The sequence below is a fragment of the Polypterus senegalus genome, chromosome 8 (genome assembly GCF_016835505.1).
Source record: "Polypterus senegalus isolate Bchr_013 chromosome 8, ASM1683550v1, whole genome shotgun sequence".
Taxonomy (NCBI): domain Eukaryota; kingdom Metazoa; phylum Chordata; class Cladistia; order Polypteriformes; family Polypteridae; genus Polypterus; species Polypterus senegalus.
The window spans coordinates 98820858-98829309 of record NC_053161.1 but is presented as its reverse complement, the minus strand read 5'-3'; positions in this window follow the sequence as shown (position 1 = coordinate 98829309).

Below are 8452 nucleotides of genomic sequence, written 5' to 3'. Positions count from 1 at the left end.
AAAGGTTAAGTAAATAGGATAATAATAATAATACATTATACTTATATAGCACCTTTCCCATGCTCAAGGCACTTCACAGAGTCTCAGAAAGAAGAGCAAAGTGTATAAAATATTGGATACAAATATTTTCTGCATAGAACACTAAAACAGATAAAAACTGGATATGCAGAACATTGGATTGAAGAAAAGACAATAAACTAGAGTGAAATACTAAATTCAATTCAATACTAGAAGAAAACTATGAGCAAATAACAGAATTTGTGATATAACACACACACAATTTATAATGCATATCTAGACAGAGAGGTAAACTGAAAGAAGGTGCAGAATGTTAGGTTAAGTTAAGTTGAAAGCCTTCCTGAACAGATGAGTTTTAAGTTGTTTTTTAAAAGAATGAATTGAGTCAGCTGATCTAATTAATTATGGAGATCATGGTCTGGAGGTCTGTGCACTATACAGCTGAATTCCCAGTGACCCATAGAGTGCAGGTTAGTGTGAGGCACAACAAAATTTACAGAATCAAAGGACCTTAGTGGACGAACAGAAGCATAGTAATAGAGAAGGTCACTGATGTTGTCCACTGTGAGGCCATTTAAAACTTTGTAGTTTATTAATATAATTTTATATTCAATCCTGTAACACATAGTCCACCAGTAAAGACGGAACAGGATGGGTGTTAACCCTGTCCGAAATGCTATTGCTGTGCTAGGACATAATTGTTTAATAAAATCTTCCGTAAAAGTGCACAACATTAATACTTTAATAACCAATCTCAATGTCCGTAGAAAATCTAGGCGATACAGCATAAACACCAATAATTTAATTACAATTACTACTTTAGATGAACAATGTATTAAAACTATTAAAACAGACTATAGATTGAACAAAAAAACACACACAGAGCGGCTCTAACAAAAATAACCTAGTTCCTGTTCCAAATATCAATAACGCATATACTGTAGTATTCGTCTCTGCCCCTCCAAAACATTAAATATGGCACTATTAAATGTTATAGCTTTAACTAACAAGACGTTTTTTATCAATGATCTTATTAGTGATAGAAAAATTGATTTTATTGCACTAAGTGAAATGTGGCTTAGCTCAGATGGTGCAGCTGTTTTAATTAAATCTGCACCTCCGGATTACAGTTTTACTCGTGCTGACCGCCAGGGAAAGAAGGGCGGCGGCTTGGCAAACATTTACTCAAGCCGGTTAAAATGTAAAGATGTTAATTTTGGTAAATTCAAGTCCTTTGAGTATCTCGCTGTTATTATTCATGGAGATTCTCACGTTCTAGTATTATCCGTGTATAGATCTCTTAAATTTAACGTGTCTTTCTTTGAGGAATTCTATGACTTAATGTCAATTTTAATTACGAACTATGACGCACTCTTAATAGTCGGGGACTTTAATTTTCATATCGACAATCAGTATGACCTAAAAGTAAAGGAATTCGTGAACCTCCTGGACTCTTTAATTTGAGACAGCTCGTTAATCAGCCTACACATAAAGCAGGTCATACGTTAGACTTAGTGATTACTAAAGGGCTAAAAGTTGATATAAAGCAGTCATTAATACGGGTCTGTCAGACCATTTTCTTTACTTTTAGTATAGAAATAATGATAGAAAACACTCATGAGAAGCATATTGTTAAAAAATGCTTCTTTGACTCATCAGCAGCTTTAAAATTTACAAACATTCTAAGCAATCAGTCCGTTTATAATGCCAACTACAATAGCGAAGATAATGTAAATAATAAGGTGGAAAGATTTAATATAAAGTGAGAGCTGCTGTTGACATACAGTAGTTGCACCTGAAAAGACAGTTCAAAAATCTTCTAGCATTGTTATACCATGGAAGACCCAAAGAGTGTCTGATTTAAAGAGAACATGCCGTAGAGCTGAGCGTAAATGGAGGAAGACTAAACTAACTATCCACTATGAAATATTAAAAGTTAAAATAACAGAATACAATAACACAGTCTGTCTTGAGAGGCGCTGCTATTTCTCTAAGATTATAAATAACAATGCTAGTAATCCCAGAGTCTTATTCTCTACAATTGATCGTCTGTTAAACCCAGGTAACTCAAAGGAATGCCTCCTAAGTACTTCCAGTAAAACCTGTGAGGCTATTGCTGTATTATTCAATCAAAAAATTAATGATATTAGAAATAACATAGTATATCTCCCCAACACTAAGGATCCTCCTAAACCTAAGTACTCCATTATAAACAAATTAAACTCTTTCTCTAGGATAGATTTACCTGATTTACATAAAATAATTTCTCAACTGAAACCTTCCACCTGCATCTTTGACCCAATACCAACAAATTTTTTCAAAGAAGTACCAGGCGTGCTAATTGATAATATTCTTGACATAGTAAATTCGACATTAGATATCTGGGAGTCTTCCCAGATTGTCTCAAGACTGCTATAGTTAAACCCCTACTTACAAAAAATAATCTTGACCCCTCTGCTTTTGAAAATTTTAGACTCAACTCTAACCTGCCTTTCTTAAGTAAAATTCTAGAGAAGGCAGTCATTATGCAGTTAAATGACCACCTCAATAAACATGCTATTCTTGATAAATTTCAGTCAGGTTTTAGAACAAATCACAGCACAGAAACTGCACTTGTTAAAGTAGTTAAATGACTTGCGGGTAAATGCAGACAGAGGCCATTTATCTGTTCTCATCCTCTTAGATCTGAGTGCTGCATTTGACACCATTGATCACAATATTCTTAGAAATCGCCTTAGTCAATGGGTGGGCCTCTCTGGCAGTGTCTTAAATTGGTTTGAATCCTACCTGGCAGGGAGAAAATTTTTTGTTAGTTGTGAGAATTACAACTCAAAGACACATGATATCCTATATGGTGTTCCACAAGGCTCTATCCTGGGTCTGCTGCTATTCTCAATCTACATGCTTCTGTTAGGTCAGATTATCTCGGGGCATAACGTGAGTTACCACAGCTATGCTGATGACACACAACTGTATTTATCAATAGCACCTGATGACCCCGATTCTCTTGATTCACTAACACAATGTCTGACTGGTATCTCAGAATGGATGATTAGTAACTTTCTCAAGTTAAATAAAGAGAAAACTGAAATCTTAGTGATTGGCAATAATGGATACAATGAGGCTATTAGAAATAAACTGGATACATTAGGATTAAAAGTCAAGACGGAGGTAAAAAGCTTAGGGGTAATTGTTGACTGTAATCTGAATTTTAAATCGCATATTAATCAGATCACTAAGACAGCATTTTTTCACTTAAGAAACATAGCAAAAGTTAGACCTCTAATATCACTGAAAGATGCTGAGAAATTAGTTGACACGTTTGTTTTCAGTCGACTAGATTACTGTAACGCAATCCTCTCAGGAATACCCAAAAAAAGACATAAATCATTTGCAACGAGTGCAGAATGCAGCTGCTAGAATCCTAACTAGGAAAAGGAAATCCGAGCACATTTCTCCAATTTTGATGTCACTACACTGGTTACCTGGGTCAATCAGGATTGACTTTAAAATTCTGCTTATAAAGCCTTAAATAATCTCGCCCCATCTTATATATCGGAATGTCTGACATCTTATATTCCAAATCGTTGCCTCAGATCCTCAAATGAGTGTCTCCTTAGAATTCCAAGAACTAAACTTAAAAGAAGTGGTGAAGTTGCCTTCTGCTGTTATACACCTAAAATCTGGAATAGCCTGCCTATAGGAATTCTCCAGGCTAAAAAACTGCTGAAAACACATTATTTTAACATGTCTTTCTCATAACTTCAATTTAATTTAATCCTGATTCTCTGTATGTTCAATTCATTATCATAACTATTCATGGTGGCTCTAAAATCTGTACTAACCCATACTCTTTCTTCTGTTTCTTTTTCCGGTGTCTTTTTGGTGGTGGCCTGTACCACCACCACCTACTCAAAGCACCGTGATGTCCCAACAGTGATGGATTAAAAGCCAGAAGTCTGCATGACCATCATCATCAAGAGCGTCCGTGAGAACACTAAATACAAAGAGGACTGTTTCATTTATGTTAGGTAGAATGCCCAGAGGGGACTGGGCGGTCTCATGGCCTGGAACTCCTGCAGATTTTATTTTTTTCTCCAGCCGTCTGGGTTTTTTTTGTTTTTTTCTGTCCTCCCTGGCCATCGGACCTTACTCTTTTTCTATGTTTACTAATGTTGTCTTATTTTAATTTCTTATTTTTGTCTTTTTATTTTTCTTCATTATGTAAAGCACTTTTAGCTACTTTTTTGTATGAAAATATGCTATATAAATAAATGTTGTTGTTGGAAAAATTTCTCAGCATTAGAAAAAGAAAGGAATGAGGGAACACGGGATATATTACAGAGGTGGTAGTAAGAAAGTTTCTTAATGTGGTTTATGTGGATGGAATAAGAAATGGAGGAATTAAAAATGACACTAAGAATCCTTGCATTAGAAGAAAGACTGATGAGATCACCATCAAGAATGATTGAAAGTTGCACTTTAGTGCCAATTTGTAGGAGTTTAGTTTTGTTGCAATTTAATTTTAAAGAGTTATGCTCCATCCATGTTTTAATTTTACAGAGGCAAGTTGTGAGCTCTGATAAAGTTTCACTTTTAAAATTGAAATTAAGTTGAGTATCACCTGCATAAAAATGATAACCCATTCCATAGCTATGAATGATATGGCCAAGGGGAAGCATATAAATACAGAATATACAGAATAGATACAGAAGAGCAGAGGGCCGAGGACAGAGCCCTAAGGAAATTCTTGTATGACTGGTGCAGAGCTGGATGTGCTGTTGCCAAGACTAACACGCTTTTGTGAGGACTTAAACCACTGGAGGGCAGTGCCCGAGATACCCAGAATATCCTCCATTGTGGATAGTAGACTGTCATGTTTGACAGTGACAAATGCTGCACTGAGGTCTACCAGAATCCAATATGCTAGCTTGTTCAGAGTCTGCTGCCATAAGCAAATCATTAGTTGCCAGAAGCAGAATAGTTTCACATCCTTGCTTGGCTCAGAAATCAGACTGAAAGGGTACCAGCAATTTAGCAGAAGTTAAGTAATTGGTGAGTTGGGAGGCTACAGCACGTTTAAGAGCTTTTAATAGAAAAGATAAGTGAGAAATAGGCAGAAAATTCAGATTGTCAACATAAAGACCAGATTTCTTTAATATTGGGGTTACAGAAGTGATTTTAAAAGTGGCTGGCACAAAGCCAGTGTCAAGGGAATGTATTTATTATTGTTGTAACAGTTAGGATTATGGCATGAAGGTAGAACTTAAGAAGTGTGCTGGGGATTGGGTCCAGTACACAAATAGTTAGCCTCATCTTACAAAGCACGTTTTTAACAAATGTAAACGTAACTGGTGAAAATTTAGAAAAGGACCTGGATGGAGTGGGAAGACGGGGAAAGATATAAATAGATAATGGATTTATGTTAGTTGAATTATTTAGATTTTTAATTTTATTACAGAAAACGTGAGGGAATTTTTCACAGACTTCTGTAGAGGAGGTAATTGGGCCAGATGCAGGTTGAAGTAGTTTATTAACTACAGAGAATAAAATCCTTGCATTATTATGGCAATTTTCTATATTCTGCTATAATGCATGTTATTGGCTGCTGTTAGTGCATCCCATTAAGAACTTTGATGGTCATAGAAAGCCTGAACATGCGCAGTGAGGCCAATCTTGCATTACATTCTCTCAAGGTGTCAGCCAGCTGCTTTCATAGTCTAAATTGTACTATGGAGTGGAACACTTAAAGGAAACCTCTTTTAAAAGTCAACTATTTTATCTAATTCTGCATGATTGGTGAATTATAGTAGTCCACAAGACTATGTAGTGCAGATAAAATAGGGAAAGACAGAAAAAGATCAGAAATGGATACAGCAAGGACAGAGGACAGATAATTTTAAGGTTTCTGAAACAAATTTGTGTATGCTGAAACTATGGTGAGTGATGTCTCATTGACAGTGACTTTGACAGCCAATTCAGAAGTTTTCTTTCTTTTTAATTTTCTTGCTTTATAGACATTCCACAGTGTGTTCCGACCAAAGTGTGTGTGTATATTTATTTATTTAGATACTTGTCTACCTAGTTATGTATTTACTGTATTTATTTAAAGAGCTTCTGTTGAAAAAGCCAAATTCCCCTTTGGGAAGTTCTCTCATCATCACCACCATCATCATCATCAATGCTGCATCTAACATTACTTTAATCCATTTCTTTCTCAAACTCTGCATGATCTGACACATGCTAGCCATCAGGCATCCAGTCATAATACAATTTACTGAAAACCTATCACAACTGAAGGATACATTAAAATAAAAATACAGTAACAACTATAATTATTTTTTTATCTATCTATTGATTTGCAAACCCACCTAATCCAGTGCAGGGCTAATTGGGCCAGATCCCACCTAAGGAAGATCAGGAGAAAGACTGGAACCAACCACAGACATGATTATATTCATATTATTACTTTAACATTTTGTTGTTAAGTCCACTCTACTATCACTGTAACAGTCTGTTACATAAAATTCTAATAAAAATCTTATTTTGTATTCTGAAGATGTCTTACACAAAATGTTTAGCTCCTGCCTCGTGCAGCCCTTAAGGAGGCTCAGAAAGCAGATTGATGTAAAGCAGTAAAAAGTTCTATCTGCTTTTACAGATGCATTGCATGAGATAAGCACAATACTTAGATTTTCAGCTGTAATGTGCATCTGTTGTTATCTGTTGTGTTCATCCCTAATTTAGTGAGAGAGATTTCATCTCTTGATAGTGCACTGGTAAGTAAATCTCCTTACATAATACACCCCAGATAAATTATTTTCTCTTCTTTATTTTACTATGAAATATTATACTGTTAAAAAAAGAAAAAAATGATGCCATTTTAGACAGGGTGTTAGTTTAAAAAAGTGTCAGTGAAGTGACATTTGGGGTAGAAATAATATGGATATCATTTAATTTCAAGTGCACTTCTTAAATTGTAAGCTAAACATTTAGAACATATAGCTTTAATTTTACTGGAAGATTGTAGGACCTCCCTAACTCATACCCAAACCCATCATTCTGAATGAACTCCATCCCTACAGAAACCAATGAAGTAAATGAGGAGTATTTGTAATTCAAAGCAAAAAGGTAAACATAAAAAATGACTTTTGTATGCATTGTCACTGCTTGCCCTAATATCACAGATTGATATCATGTCTTACTAGTATGAATTGACATCTTCTTGCTCTGAATGCACTTTAGCTTTGGTCCAAATTATCATCCATAAATGTTATAAAATAGACTTGGATATTTTGTCGCCAGAAGAAATGTTTCAAGTCATAGTGCTGAAAAATAAAGTTGTTTTTTTTTTTAATTTAATTAATGTGGCTTTACTGACTTAAAACAGATTATGATTAACTGTCTAATATTTCTTCAAGTACTTTTCTTCACTTTTACATACTGTAGTTGTTTCAGTATACATAGCCCTAAAATGAGAAGTCAGTACACATTTCTTACCACACTTTATTCTGAACCGAGTTTCCTGTTAAATGGAGAAAGGCATTATTTACTACTTGCCAGAAGGAAAAAGCTTTTTTTAAGTGAGTAAAATAAAAATGATAAATTGCCAGCAGTCATCCAACCCTGACTCTTGGTAAACTGCGTGTTCTGCTTCAGCAGCAAAAGTACTCATTGTTAAATTGAATGACCACTAAAAAACTTCAAATTATATAAAATACAATGAGGAAGGTTAAAGGTGGGACGTCCAGCTCAGCAAAATTCCCTCCACTGAAGATTAACTCAAATAAAAACCACAACTAATTAGTCTTTAGATTACATGTCAAACTAATGAAATGACCAGATTAAATAAGAAAATCTTTTTGAAGAGGTATGGATATTTGAATATAATATATATATATATTGTACATTTAACTTTACATTATTTTCTGTTTTGTGGAAGAGTTCATGGCTGGCAGGAGGAAACCTGACCTCTGTTGACTTCCAAAGAGATTAACACTGGCAGGGAAACAGCAGTTCTGCATGCTAATGTATGATGGCAGGGGGTGACAGATGTAGCATATGTTGTGCCATAGAACAGGCACTAAAACAGAAACTAGAGAGCAACACAGGGGACCCAACAGATGTCAGGTAATGTATGACCCTTTACTTACGGTAGAAAGGGAGGGATAAAAAGATGCTATGGTGGGATGGAGAGAACTTGTAAAACCTTCTGCTTGCAAGATTGCAGTGTGTGGACCAGAAAGCGTCCCTTTACCAGAGAGTACATGATGATCACAAAATGGGAACAGATGGCAATGAGTATCCAGGGCACTGTGAGAGAAAGAGAGAGAAAGGTATGTTTAGTAAAGACCTTTAGAGGTGGGAATGTGAATAAAACAACTGAATCTGGGAAGGTCCAGAAAGACAGTATGTTGCTTTGTCGTATCATTGA